Here is a 14,295-nt window from a genome sequence, read left to right on the forward strand (position 1 = left end):
TGCCTTGGATTTAACTTTTTCCTCCCCAGGAGTCTCTGTTATGTCTTGGGCGCCTGTTGACTGTGCAACAAACAGTGATCATCTACCGATTAGTTTCAAGTTTGCGTGTAAATTAACTCTTCCTGAGCGACATCAGCGCACGTTAATAAAATACAATTGCTTTAAAGACACGCTAAAATTAGCCCTCCAAGTCACTTCAGACACTCGCGCTCAGAGAAGTGCCGAAAGCAAGGCTGCACATCTGTGTTCAGTACTGGACCATGCGAGGGAAAAGTCTGAAATTTTGGTTAAGAGAACAAAGGGTGCAATCGCGAACAATTGGTGGAATTCTGAGTGCACACGTGCATATAGACGATGGAAAGCAGCTTGGAAGAAACTTCTCATTAATCAATGCCCAAAAAATTGGCTGGATTATAAGTATGTTGCAGCAACATTTAAGCGCACTGTCGCCCGTGCAAAGGAGGAGTATAATACAAATCATTATGATTTCCTTTCCCAATGAGGAAGTAAACGAGCTTTGTTTAATTTCATGAGGCGCAACAAGGTGCTTCCTCCGGCTGCCAACATTGAATCCCTCGTGCAGTCCCCTGCTGACATCGCAAAGGCCTTAGAGGATATTGCGTGTGGCCTAGAGCTTCGCTTTACATCTGCTTTACCTTCTCCTACTATATTCGCATGCACCTCAAGTGATTTCACTGAGGTCTCTATGCCTGAGCTGTCGCAAATTGTTCTGCGCTTATCCCCAGCGGCTCCTGGCCCCGATAAGGTCACTTCATCAATGATCAAAATTTTGTTCAATGAATCTCCTGCAGACTTGTTGGCTCTAATTAACCATTTTATTAAAGGTCCTTGGATGCCGCATGAGTGGCGTCTTGCTGAAATAGTTCCATTGCTTAAAAAGCAAGGGGAGGGCTTAACATTAGACAATATACGCCCTATTTCGTTAACATCGAACCTAGTGAAATTGGTGGAAAGGGTCCTTCTAAGCCGTGTCATGTCATTCATATCAGAAAATGCTGTATTGAATCCATGTCAAATTGGTTTCAGGGCGGGTTGTTCAATTTGGTGTGCTCATACTGACCTTAAGAGTCGTATTAAATTAGCTCGCAATAGAAAAAGTTTGCTGCGCTTGTCACTTTGGATGTCAGTAAAGCATACGACAGCGTGGAACTCTCGACTCTAATACTAAGATTAAAAGAACTAAACTTCCCAAGCTATTTTGTAGCCTGGATTTCTGTTTTTTTGAAAATAGAGAATTTTACTGCTGAAAAAATGGTGTTTCCTCAAGGAGATTTCCACAGACAAGAGGTGTTCCGCAAGGATCAGTTCTCTCACCTGTTCTTTTTAACATTTTTCTAAGCTCAATTCCATGCATTCAAAATGTGAAAACTTATGTGTACGCCGACGATATTGCATTTTTTGCATCAGCAGGTGACATTCACACGCCTTATCGAACCTTGCAAAATTACTTCATGTTCTTGACAACTGGCTAGGAAGAATTCATCTGTCCCTCATTGTGAAGAAATGCGCATTGTTAGTATTTACAGTTTCTATTCCTGTAAATATCTGCTTGGTGTATAGAAATAACATAATACCTCAAGTTCAGACGGTGAAGTATCTCGGTGTAATATACGACTCTACTCTCTCCTGGCGGCCACACATTGAGCAAGTTTCTGCAAAAGGAGTTCGGGCCATTAGTATCCTGCGCAGGCTTTGTAGTGCTAGGTCAGGCATGAGAAGGCATACGCTTCTGATGATTTATAAAATGTACGTCCGCCCAATTTTGGAGTTCGGGTGTGTTTTATTCTCAGGAGCTCCTGCCTATAAACTTCGCCCTCTTGTGCTTTTGTAGCGTGAGGCGTTGTGCCTTTGTCTGGGGCTTCCTAAATATGTCGTCATTGCTGTTCTGCACCTTGAGGCGCTAATGCCTTCGTTATCAGCTAGGTTTCGCCTTTTAACAGTTCAAACATTTTTAAAATTGTGCGACTCACCTCTTCACGCTTCCAGTATAATATTTCTCAGTCAACCTTCCGCCTTTTTCAGTGCTGCCTGGTCTCGATTTCATACCCCACAGATATGTTACGTGAAGTCCCTCCTTGATCGCATAAATATTCATTTTACAGATGTCCGCCAATTATATAACAACTCCTCACCTGTCCAGATTGAATTCGATGACATTTTCCCATCGAATGCAAAGCTGCAGCCCTTCCCGATTCTTCAGGGTCTATTGCAGGACCACCTAAGGTCCTTTCCCTCTCATGTTCTTATTGCTACCGATGCCTCGCAGGATCGTGAAAAGGCAGGTGTGGGAATTTTTTCACCTTCACTGGATTGGTCTTTTTCTCTCCGTCTTCCTGACTTCACTCCAATTTTTCTGGCGGAATTATTAGCAGTAATCTTAGCCTTACGAAAATTAGAATCTACCGTTTCCCAGGGCATGGTTATGACAGACTCTCTGTCCATTTGCTCTTCCTTATCCTCACCCGCTGACTCTCAGCCATTACGCCTCTAAGTTCCTGATTCCGCCCCATCTAAATTAGGTAAGGTTGCTTTGGGTACCAGGTCACATGGGCTTTCACTTAAATGAGGTTGCAGATTCCGTAGCAAGAGCCTCTCTCAGCGGCCCAATTGTTGCTGTCCTACCATCGTGTGCATATACAGCTGCGGTGAGGTTTCGCAGCTACACAATATTTCAGGAATTTGCTGCCTCGGCTCTTACATCATCTCCCGAATATCAGCATCTTCTGCATCCTTGGAGTAGCAAAGACTGGCGCCCACGCAGACTAGAGGTCTCTCACGCGCTTGCGTTGCCGGGTTCCCCTTCTAAATTTCTACCTTCACAGATCTGGCCTGGCAGCTTCCCCACTGTGCCCTTTTTGTGCCGAACCTGAGACAATAGATCACTTCCTGCTGTTCTGCCGCCGCTTTTCTCATTTGAGGAAGCGTCTTTTGCAAATTCCGTTTCATCAACTGGGCTTGCCTGTGTCTTCAGCGGTTGTTCTTTCCATTGGCGCTTCTTTGCTTGGACGAAGCGACAGGAGTGTGCGCTCTGCTGTGCAAAATTTTCTTCAAGAAACGCAGCGACTCCCATTCTATTTTCTTTTTCCCGCTCTCAGTCAGTACGACATTGCAACATTACAGGCATTGTGTACTATTATGCACATTAAGCAATTGTCCCGTCTTCGATCTCCAAGTTAACTGGACCCCTTTCCCTCCCTCTTCCAATCTATCAGACTACATACTATTGCCACTGCTTTTCCCGTCAAAGCCTTCCTGTATCCGGTAATTAACCGCCTGTGTCTTGGCCACTCCCTCGTAGTGCGTATGTGCCAGCAACGTCTGGGGCCTTCCTTCCTTCCTTCCTTCCTTCCTTCCTTCCTTCCTTCCTTCCTTCCCTCCTTCCTTCCTTCCTTCCTTCCTTCCTTCCTTCCTTCCTTCCTTCCTTTCTTCCTTCCTTCCATTTCTAACGTGCGCTCACATCGCACAGTACACGGGCGCCTTAGTGTTTTTCCTCTATAAAAAAGCAGCCGCGGCGGTCGGGTTCGAGCCCAGGAACACCGGATCAGTAGTCGAGCGCCCTAACTACTGAGCCACCGTGCCGGGTAATGATTGGTTTTGGGGGAAAGCAAATGGCGCAGTATCTGTGTCATATATCGTTGGACACCTGAACCGCGCCGTAAGGGAAGGGATAAAGGCGGGAGGAAGAGAAGAAAGGAAGAGAGAGGTGCCGTAGTGGAGGGCTCCGGAATAATTTCGACCACCTGGGGATCTTTAACGTGCGCTGACATCGCACAGCACACGGGCGCCTTGCCGTTTTTCCTCCATAAAAACGCAGCCGCCGCGGTCGGGTTCGAACCCGGGAACTCCGGATCAGTAGTCGAGCGCCCTAACCACTGAGCCACCGCGGCGGGGCCACCGTGCCGGGTCCGTTTTCTTTTCCCAAAACGAATTTTCATTTTACTAATTATTTGGTTTTTGAGGGAAGGAAATGCCGCAGTACCTGTTTCATATATCGTCGGACACCTGAACCGCGCCGAAAGGGAAGGGATAAAGGAGGGAGTGAAACAAGAAAGGAAGAAAGAGGTGCCGTAGCCGAGAGCTCCTCCGGAATAATTTTGAACTCCTGGGTATCTTTAACGTGCACTGACATCAAACAGCGCACCGGCGCCTTAGCGTTTCGCCTCCATGGAAACGCAGCTGCCGCGATCGGGTTCGAACCTGCATGGGTACTCCGGATCAATTTTCATTTTCCCTTCTATGCTGAATGGCACACTCAGCAAAGCTAGAACGTGGCACATTCTAAAAACGCTAATGTACCCAAGCAAAAGCAAGGCGGAAAGCAGCAAATCCATCCAAAGACTGATATACCAGTACGAAGGCACAGAAGAACAACTGCTCCAAGCGGTACGAGAGAAATGCTATGGGAAGGACCAGGTGGTCGGCTTCCAAGGCGACTACCAGGTCGTGGAAAGCCCAACCACGGACAGACCCATTACGAGAGAAGAGGTCGTCGAGGCCATAAGGGCGACAACAAAAACACGGCAGCGGGAGCGGAAAAAATCAACAAATCGCTGATTCGAAATTTAAGCGACGAAGCAATCAATCAACTCATCCTATACCTCAACAAACAATGGGAAGAAGGGACGGTACCAGCGGAGTGGAAACACGCCGTCGTCGTGATGATCCCAAAACCCGGCAAAAAACTCCAGATTGAAAATCTTAGACCCATCTCGCTAACATCGTGCCTAGGCAAGCTGTACGAGAGAATTGTTAACGCACGAATACAAACGCACGTAGAAGACGAAGGATGGTACCCCAACACCACGTTCGGATTCAGGGCCAACCTTGCAACCGAATATATATTACTACAGTTAAAAAAGGAGATACTGGAAACAATGCCAAAAAAAGGGGACAACCTTGTCATGGCCGTCGATATCAAGGGGGCCTTTGGCAAGGTGTCCCACGCCGCTATAATGGAAGGCCTAAACACCACCAACTGCAGGAAGAAGATTCATGACTACGTCAGAAGCTTCCTCACAAACAGAGCGGCAACAGTAGGCCTAGGAGACCTACGGAGTGACACCTTCTCCACGTCAAGCAAGGGCACTCCACAGGGCTCCGTAATCTCGCCAATACTCCTAAACATAGCGATGATCAGTCTTGCCAAGAAACTCAGCCGAATCCAGGGGATCAATCACGCAATGTACGCCAACGATATCACCATCTGGACCACCCAAGGCTCACTGGGAGAGAAGCAAGAGGCACTACAAGAGGCTGCCACCTGCATTGAATAATATACAAGACAAAGGGGACTCAGATGCTCAACGGAGAGGTCCGAGCTCCTCAGAGTAGGCAGACACCCTACGGATGCCCCACTCGAAGTAAAACTAGAGGGCCAGAATATCCCGGAGCAAAAGATGATTAGAATCGTCGGCATGTGGCTGCAAGGAAGCCGGAAATGCAGCCACAACCTCAGCCTGCTAAGCAAAGCGGCGGAGCAGGTGGGCCGAATGGTTAGCAGAGTAGCACACAACCAATACGGCATGAAGGAGGAGGACACACTCACGCTGGTCAACAGCCTAGTGGTCAGCCGGGTAACATTCACTGCCGTACCACGTAACCATCAAGGCAGAAAAGGAGCAAGCGGAGACGATACTCCGGAAGGCGTACAAGACAGACCTTCATCTCCAAAAAAAAACACCTCGAACGACAAGCTCATGCAACTTGGAGTTAGCAACACCTTTGAAGAACTGAGGGAATGCCAGCTCAAGGCACAAGTACGAAGACTTAGCAACACAACAACCGGAAGGGCGCTCCTCACGAGGTTGAGTCGGGATAGCGAAAAGCCGCAAAACAGTAGGGCCGCAATACCAGACCCGCTAAAAAAGAAACTAAGCATACAACCTATCCACCGAAACATGGACCAAAACCTCCGTGTTAACAGGAGACCGGCTAGAGCAGAGTTTTACGAGAGGAACATGGGGCACAGAGACAATACAGTCTATACAGACGCCTCCCTATACCCCCAAGTACACAAAAACTACGCCATAGCGGTAGTCGTAAACAACCGAGGAGAACACATCACGAGCCTCACAGCCGAAGTGTCCGATATAACGGAGGCAGAGGAGATAGCTGTCGCCCTGGCAGCTAGAGAAGGATATAGAACAGGGAATTCCCTTAATAGTTAACAGATTTGCAAGAAGCGTGCCGGAACTATATCCGAGGGAGAATTAGCAGTACTGTGCTCAAAATCCTCGGTGGAGCCCCGCTCCCCGAGGAACGACAAACACAAAGTTTAATCTGGATACCAAGTCACGCGGGGATCAGGGGCAATGAAGGGGCAGACATCCTAGCTCGAGGAATGACCAGCCGAGCAGGAACGTCGTTAACCCCGAAAGAGTCTCAGGTCGCTTGTGGGGACAGTTATTCGGAATTACTAAACCTATACAAGGGGCTAAGAATCCAATATCCCCCACCGCATAAAGCATTCACCAAGGAGGAGGCCACAGTATGGCGAAGACTGCAAACCGGCTACTTTCCTAACTTATACATACTAAACAAAATGTTCCCCACACAGTATAGCGCCAACTGCCCGTGGTGTGGAGCACGACCGACATTATATCATATCACGTGGGAGTGCGAAAGAAATTATGCATTCCACAAACACACAACACCATGTGCGGAGCAATGGGAGAGCCGGCTCACCAGCTGCGAGCTCGGGGTCCAAAGGGCCCTAGTAGCGCACGCAAGCTAGGTGGCCCGACTCAGTGGAGCCCTGGAATAGGGGCCCACCCACGGCCAAGGAGGACCCAAGCTTCAAGATGAAGACTTCGTCCTCCACCGCTACCACCCCCCTAAGAGAATCAATAAAAAGTTTTTCATTCATTCATTCATTTTTCCTTACCCATGCAGTGCAAGGTAGCCAACCAGAAGCCTTCCCCTCTCTCTGTATCTACCTAAAACATCCTCTGAAAAAAAACGGTTTTGTGTAATATGAGAAATGAAATGCCATTAAATGTACTGAATGATGATGATGTGCTCACATCATGTTATAATATACGCGGGCTTCCCATACATGCGAGCCAATATGCCCGGGCTTTGGATCACAGCATTAAGCCGGCATGACATTGTAGGATGGCTACAAATGCAGCGCTGCCTGGCGTTTGGTAATTAGTCCTAGCGTGAGCGATTCCACTAAAATGTAAATCTGGATTTCGATGTGCCCTGACGCCAGTATTGTTAGCAGGCCGTGTGGTCGATGTAATGGGTTCCAGCCACAAATCGCCGTTCGCTGATGCGTCGAGACAGTGGGCGTGCATAGCGTCGTCGCCGTTACCAGACAAGCTACCAGGCTTTGCCTGGCAGCTCGGTTGGGCTGTGCTGCAACCACGAGACCGCCTAGAGCGAAGGGGAGGTTTTCACTAAAGCTAACTTAGAAGCCGTATCAGTGGCTGGAGTGTGCTCGCAGTCCACAGGTGGAGCAGCGGTCTCTCGCCCTGCCCTCTGCTCCCCCGCTGAAAGTATGAACTGGCTGACGACCCGCCACGGTGGCTGAGTGGTGAAGGCGCTCTTCTGAGCCGGAATACCACGGTTCGAACCCGACCGTGGCTGCCGCATTTCGATGGAGGCGTGGCTACTGATTCGGAGTACCCGTGTTCGATAAACGAATTGAAACATCTTTTAAAGCGGAAGCTTTACTGGCCGCAGGTTGAGCAATTTCGCGATTCCTGGAGAGCCGTGCTGCGCATGCGTGAGGAGCAGTGGCGACACCCGCCGTATTTCTGTCTCTGGCTTCCTATTCAAAACTGCGCATGCTCCACTAGTAGCACCGAACCACAGATGTACCGCCACTCCGCAGCGCCGCGCCTTTCCTCAAAATGCAACTTTAAATTTTCAGTTCTCTTTTTCTTCTTTCATTCCCTCCTCCATCCCTTCCTTTACGGCGCAATTCGGATGTTTACCGAGATATGTCAGACGGTTACTGTGCTTTGCGCATTCGCCGTGCCATCTGGCATGATGTCCTACCGCGCGGCTCACCGTCGCTGCCGTTTGGTCTGACGTCACACCGCGTTCCTCCTCGTTGCGCTCGCCTCCGCTAGCTTCGCCAGCTGCGTCGCATGCCTTATAACATGTAGGAGGATTGAAAGGCAGAGCTCGCGTGCGCTGCAACCACAGTTGTGTGGTCTTTAATGCGACAACAGCATAGCTAGACAGCTAGACTAAATCCGACTTGCAATCAAGATTCACCAAGGCTAACCATGCTATGGGTTAAATTTCGCTACGTACATCCTGGCATAGACGAGCTAAACCACTGCCAATTTTTATCTCTCTCTGGCTCTCTAGCCACTACTGCGCATGCGCCAGTAGTAGCACCGAGCCGCAACTGTTCAGCCACTGCGCACCGCCGAGCCTCTCTTCAAAATCCAACTTTAAATTTTCAGTTTTCTATTTCCCTCCCTTCATTATCTCTTCCTTTAGGCGCAATTCGGGTGTCCATCAAGATATGAGAGGCGGTTATTGTGCCATTTACTTTCCTCAAAAACAAAAGAAAACAAGTTAGCCGAGGACGTTCGTAGAGTTCATTCGCGTTGACAACTTTGCAAAAGACCGTTGATTTTCACGAAAGCAAAGGCGCACAATCGGATCCGTGGGTCAGTGGAGACCTCAATCTCCCTTTCGCTTTGTAGCCCCGCCGCGGTGGCTCAGTGGTTAGGGCGCTGGACTACTGATCCGGAGTTCCCGGGTTCGAACCCGACCGCGGCGGCTGCGTTTTTATGGAGGAAAAACGCTAAGGCGCCCGTGTGCTGTGCGATGTCAGATCACGTTAAAGATCCCCAGGTGGTCGAAATTCCTTTCTTCATTCACTCCCTCCTTTATTCCATTCCTTACTGCGTGGTTCAGGTGTCCAACAATATATGGGACAGATACTGCGCCATTTCCTTTCTCCCCAAAACCAATTATTATTAATATTTCGCTTTGTATATCCTGTATTAGCTGGGCTAATCCACAATATTTTTATTACACGAAAAAAATCTTCCTGGGTGCTCTCCTACAGGTCCAGGAGTCCACGAGCTTGTGCTTCACATAAACCCCGATCCATCACCCAATTCTGGCCGCCGGGTTCAGCGCTTCGTAAAGCAGCCTCCCAGGAAGAATGGTTGGGATTAGGGATGGGGGTACTGCTTTGGGGAAGGACATTCCCAAAGTTAGTCGAAATGTGTGGATCTGGGCACGCCACAGCTGTTTCAATGAGGTTAAAGGTGGGGTGAAAGCATGAGAGACGGTCGGGTTAATTAAAGCAGCCCTTCTGTAATTGTCGCCATGTGGCTCTGTATAAGCGCGAAAAGATACTGTGGGGCGATGGTAATCATGCAGCCGAGTTTTTGGAACGTGTTGATTTGATATGTATGAAGGACCGATAAGGCGCCCGTGTGCTGTGTCATGTCAGTGCACGTTAAAGATCCCCAGGCAGTCGAGATTATTCCAGAGCTACAGGACCTCTTCTTTTCTTCTTTCACCCCCTTCTTTATCCATTCTCTTACGGACCGGTTCAGGTGTCCGCCGATATGTGCGACAGATTCTGCGTCATTTGGTTTCCTCAAAATCCAATATTCAGTTTTCGGCACTGAAGCAATGGGCCGCCGCGTTCATTAAGTAACCAACCTCTTACTATCAACCATTAACTACCACCTGTCAGGGTAGGGGTTGGGCTGCGGGCAGTAGTGGAGGCTTTTATTGCCAACATAATGAGTGATGGATGCGAAGCCCCCTACAATACACATGGATGCTCCCTCACTGTGAGGGGTACCCTTGCAAAGCGAAGTATAGCCTTTGGAGCGCAATCTTTAGAGCTCTGGAGATGATCGGGCGCTATTCTTGAGAAGTTCAATTTAGATGAGTCTACCAGCAAGGCTCCGCCACGGTCGGTGATGGCAAATGAGTAAAGGTGGGGCCTGTGACCATGGTTGGCAGGATGGGCGCTCTGCCGATCCAGTGTATGGAACGCAATCAAAGCAGGTATTTCCAGTTGGACACCAATACCACGTATAAGAAAGCGAGAATGAGACCTCTACTGACCCAGGTAGCCAGTTGTGCGCCTTTCTTTTCGTGAAAATCAGCGGCCCCTACTACGCTGTCAACACCAATCAACCCAATGAACGGCGCAGCTCAATTGTGTTTGGTTTTGACGATAAGAAATGTGGTAGTAACTGTCACATATTGCTAGACACCCAAACCGCGCTCTATGGAAAGGGATAACGGATGGAGGTTAAGAATAAAAGGAAAGGAAATTGAATATAAAAAATTTGTTTTTGAGGAAAGGAAATGATTCGGCCTCACATCTCGGTGGTCACCTGAACCGCGCCTTATGGGAAGGAAGAAATAAAAGAATGAGATGAGATATGCAGGCGGCAGCGGCGTCACCAAGGCTACGGCGGGGCTGTGGTCAAATGGAGGTCAAACTTGAGCCCATAGCGAAAGTGATGCCGCTAGGCCGGAAAGTTTTCGCTTTAAAAGGCACCCGTGTGCTGTTCGATGTCGGGGCTGTGGCTTCATGGCCCTCCGCCCTGGCATCTAGAAGCTCTCACCAACGTGATGAGGGCTCCTTGTCTGCCGCGGCGGCTAAGCGGTTGTGCCGCTCGGCCACTGCTTCCGAGTACCTGGGTTTGAACCCAATCGCGGCGGCCGCGTTTCGTTAAGTTGAGGCGAAACACTAAGGCACCCGAGTGCTGTGCGACGCCAGTGGAAGTTTTCCAGGCGGTCGAAATTATTCCGGACCTCTCTACAACGACACTTCATCCTTCCTATCTTATCGTAGTCCCTTATTTAACCATTCCCTTACGGTTCGGCTCAGGAGTCCGCCGATATGTGAGACAGGTACTGCGCCATTTTCTTTTCTCAAAAAAGCCAGTTTTCTCGTTGTGACCAGATATACCTGTTAATAAACCGTCGTCGCCATTTCTGATGAAGCGTTGGTTGCGACGTGCATCTCTTATTTCAGTCTTTCCTCTCACATCTAATTTAACTATCCTACTTTCTGCACGTAGCAGTGATTGTCGTTCTGCTTGAGCCAGTGCGCTTTCTTTTTCATTATTTGTTCAGTCGCAACAAGAATAACAGCAACAGGATGGATTTATGCTTATCTTAAAGACAGACAGCAATTTGTTCAAATTAAAAATTACTCATCCGGCATGCTTTCTGTTACCTCCGGAGTTCCCCAGGGAAGTGTTCTCGGACCATTGTTATTTTTACTTTATATAAATGACTTAGTAGATGTTTTACCAGGTGATGTTTCAATCAGGTTATTCGCAGACGATTGTGTTGTTTTTAAAAAGATCTCGAGCACGGAAGACCACACTTCTCTACAGGCTGTCTTGAATGCTATTGATCTTTGGTGTCAAGAGTGGGGCATGGAATTAAACGGGGAAAAAACTGTTCTGCTCCGCGTTACAAGAAAGAAACACCCCAGCATATTCACATACGAAATAGGCAAGACTGTGATCTCTGTACTTGATAAATATAAGTATCTAGGAATAACCCTCACAAATAATCTATCATGGTCCATTCATATCACAGATATTTGTGCTTCCGCTTTTCAAAAATTATGCTTTTTGAAACGAAAGCTTGAAAATGCTCCCGTTAGAACAAAACTTTTAGCCTATAACACATGCATAAGATCGAGACTGGAATACGCGTCGGTGCTGTGGGATCCCTACACCAAAAAGGACATAGAAAAATTGGAACGCATTCAAAGAAAAGCAGTGAGGTTTATATTTGGAAAATATAGAAGACTAGATTCTCCTTCACTACTCATGCAACAACATAAAATTCCAACATTAGCAATACGAAGGAAAATAAATCGACTTCTGCTCCTTCATAAATTTTTGTCAAGTAAAGTCCCGTTTAAACTTCCAGATTGCATTCAGAAAGCTACCACCAGGCGAACAAGGCACACTACTCAATACACACTGGCTCCGATTTTTGCAAAAACCAATTCTTACCAGAACAGTTTTTCCCCAAAACAGTGAATGAATGGAACAAACTACCACCGAGCATTTTTGAATCGAATAACTTTCTATCAGAACTGGAAAGTCTTTTTTTTTCCCAGGTAAAGGCGCCTTGATTGCACTGTATTCTTGTACTGTACCATGTCATTTTCTCACTCTTTCTATATTAATGCCTCTTTACGTTGTACTTTTGTATCTTGGACTGATGTCCTTTTTCTTCTATAGTTTTGTTCCAAATTTTATTGTGGACAAGTATTCATTTGTTGCCAGACTTACTGGTGTTGAATTTCTGGACATTTTTCTTTTGTTTGTGTAGCCTTTTTACTTTGCATTCTTTGTAAAATGCCCCTCCTGCTAGGGCCAAAGCATTGGCCTGCAGTATGGTTAAATAAATAAACCGGCAGTGCACGTTAAAGATCGCCAGGTAGTCTTAATTTATTTGGCGAGCTCCACTACGGCACCCATTTCTTCCTTTCTTCTTTCCCTTCCTCCGTCTTACGCTCTCTATGGAGGAAAAACGCTAAGGCGCCCGTGTGCTGTGCGATGTCAGTGCACGTTAAAGAACCCCAGGTGGTCGAAATTATTCCGGTGCCCTCCACTACAGCACCTGATTCTTCCTTTCTTCTTTCACTCCATCCCTTATCCCTTCCCTTACGGCGCGGTTCAGGCGTCCAACGATATATGAGACAGATACTGCGCCATTTCCTTTCCCCAAAAAACCAATTATTATTATTATTATTATTGCCGCGATCGGGTTCGAACCTGGGTACTCCGGATCAATTTTCATTCTCCCTTCTATGCTGAATGGCACCCTCAGCAAAGCTAGAACGTGGCACATTCTAAAAACGCTAATGTACCCAAGCAAAAGCAAGGCGGAAAGCAGCAAATCCATCCAAAGACTGATATACCAGTACGAAGGCACAGAAGAACAACTGCTCCAAGCGGTACGAGAGAAATGCTATGGGAAGGACCAGGTGGACGGCTACCAAGGCGACTACCAGGTCGTGGAAAGCCCAACCACGGACAGACCCATTACGACAGAAGGAGTCGTCGAGGCCATAAGGGCGACAACAAAAAACACGGCAGCGGGAGCGGACAAAATCAACAAATCGCTGATTCGAAATTTAAGCGACGAAGCAATCAATCAACTCACCCTATACCTCAATAAACAATGGGAAGAAGGGACGGTACCAGCGGAGTGGAAACACGCCGTCGTCGTGATGATCCCCAAACCCGGCAAAAAACTCCAGATTGAAAATCTTAGACCCATCTCGCTAACTTCGTGCCTAGGCAAGCTGTACGAGAGAATTGTTAACGGACGAATACAAACGCACCTAGAAGACGAAGGATGGTACCCCAACACCACGTTCGGATACAGGGCCAACCTTTGCAACCGAATACATATTACTACAGTTAAAAAAGGAGGTACTGGAAACAATGCCAAAACAAGGGGAGAACCTTGTCATGGCCGTCGATATCAAGGGGGCCTTTGGCAAGGTGTCCCACGCCGCTTTAATGGAAGGTCTAAACACCACGAACTGCGGGAAGAAGATTCATGACTACGTCAGAAGCTTTCTCACAAACAGAACGGCAACAGTAGGCCTAGGAGACCTACGGAGTGACACCTTCTCCACGTCAAGCAAGGGCACTCCACAGGGCTCCGTAATCTCGCCAATACTCCTAAACATAGCGATGATTAGTCTTGCCAAGAAACTCAGCCGAATCCAGGGGATCAATCACGCAATGTACGCCAACGACATCACCATCTGGACCACCCAAGGCTCACTGGGAGAGAAGCAAGAGGCACTACAAGAGGCTGCCACCTGCATCGAAGAATATACAAGACAAAGGGGACTCAGATGCTCAACGGAGAAGTCCGAGCTCTTCAGAGTAGGCAGACACCCTACGGATGCCCCACTCGAAGTAAAACTAGAGGGCCAGAATATCCCGGAGCAAAAGATGATTAGAATCGTCGGCATGTGGCTGCAAGGAAGCCGGAAATGCAGCCACAACCTCAGCCTGCTAAGCAAAGCGGCGGAGCAGGTGGGCCGAATGATTAGCAGAGTAGCCCACAAGCAGTACGGATGAAGGAGGAGGACACACTCAGGCTGGTCAACAGCCTAGTGGTCAGCCTGGTAACATATTCACTGCCGTACCACGTAACCATCAAGGCAGAAAAGGAGCAAGCGGAGACGATACTCCGGAAGGCGTACAAGACAGACCTTCATCTCCAAAAAAACACCTCGAACGACAAGCTCATGCAACTTGGAGTTAGCAACACCTTTGAAGA

General features: G+C 48.0%; 1 non-coding gene across 1 annotated transcript; it reads left to right on the forward strand.

Annotated features, from left to right (window-relative positions):
• The first annotated feature begins 8,691 nt into the window (after positions 1-8,691).
• TRNAS-ACU (transfer RNA serine (anticodon ACU)) lies at positions 8,692-8,763 on the forward strand. Its single transcript has one exon. It is a non-coding gene; the product is annotated as a tRNA-Ser (tRNA).
• Positions 8,764-14,295: the final 5,532 nt, after the last annotated feature.

The sequence above is a fragment of the Amblyomma americanum genome, chromosome 10, assembly GCF_052857255.1.
Source record: "Amblyomma americanum isolate KBUSLIRL-KWMA chromosome 10, ASM5285725v1, whole genome shotgun sequence".
Classification (NCBI taxonomy): Eukaryota; Metazoa; Arthropoda; class Arachnida; order Ixodida; family Ixodidae; genus Amblyomma; species Amblyomma americanum.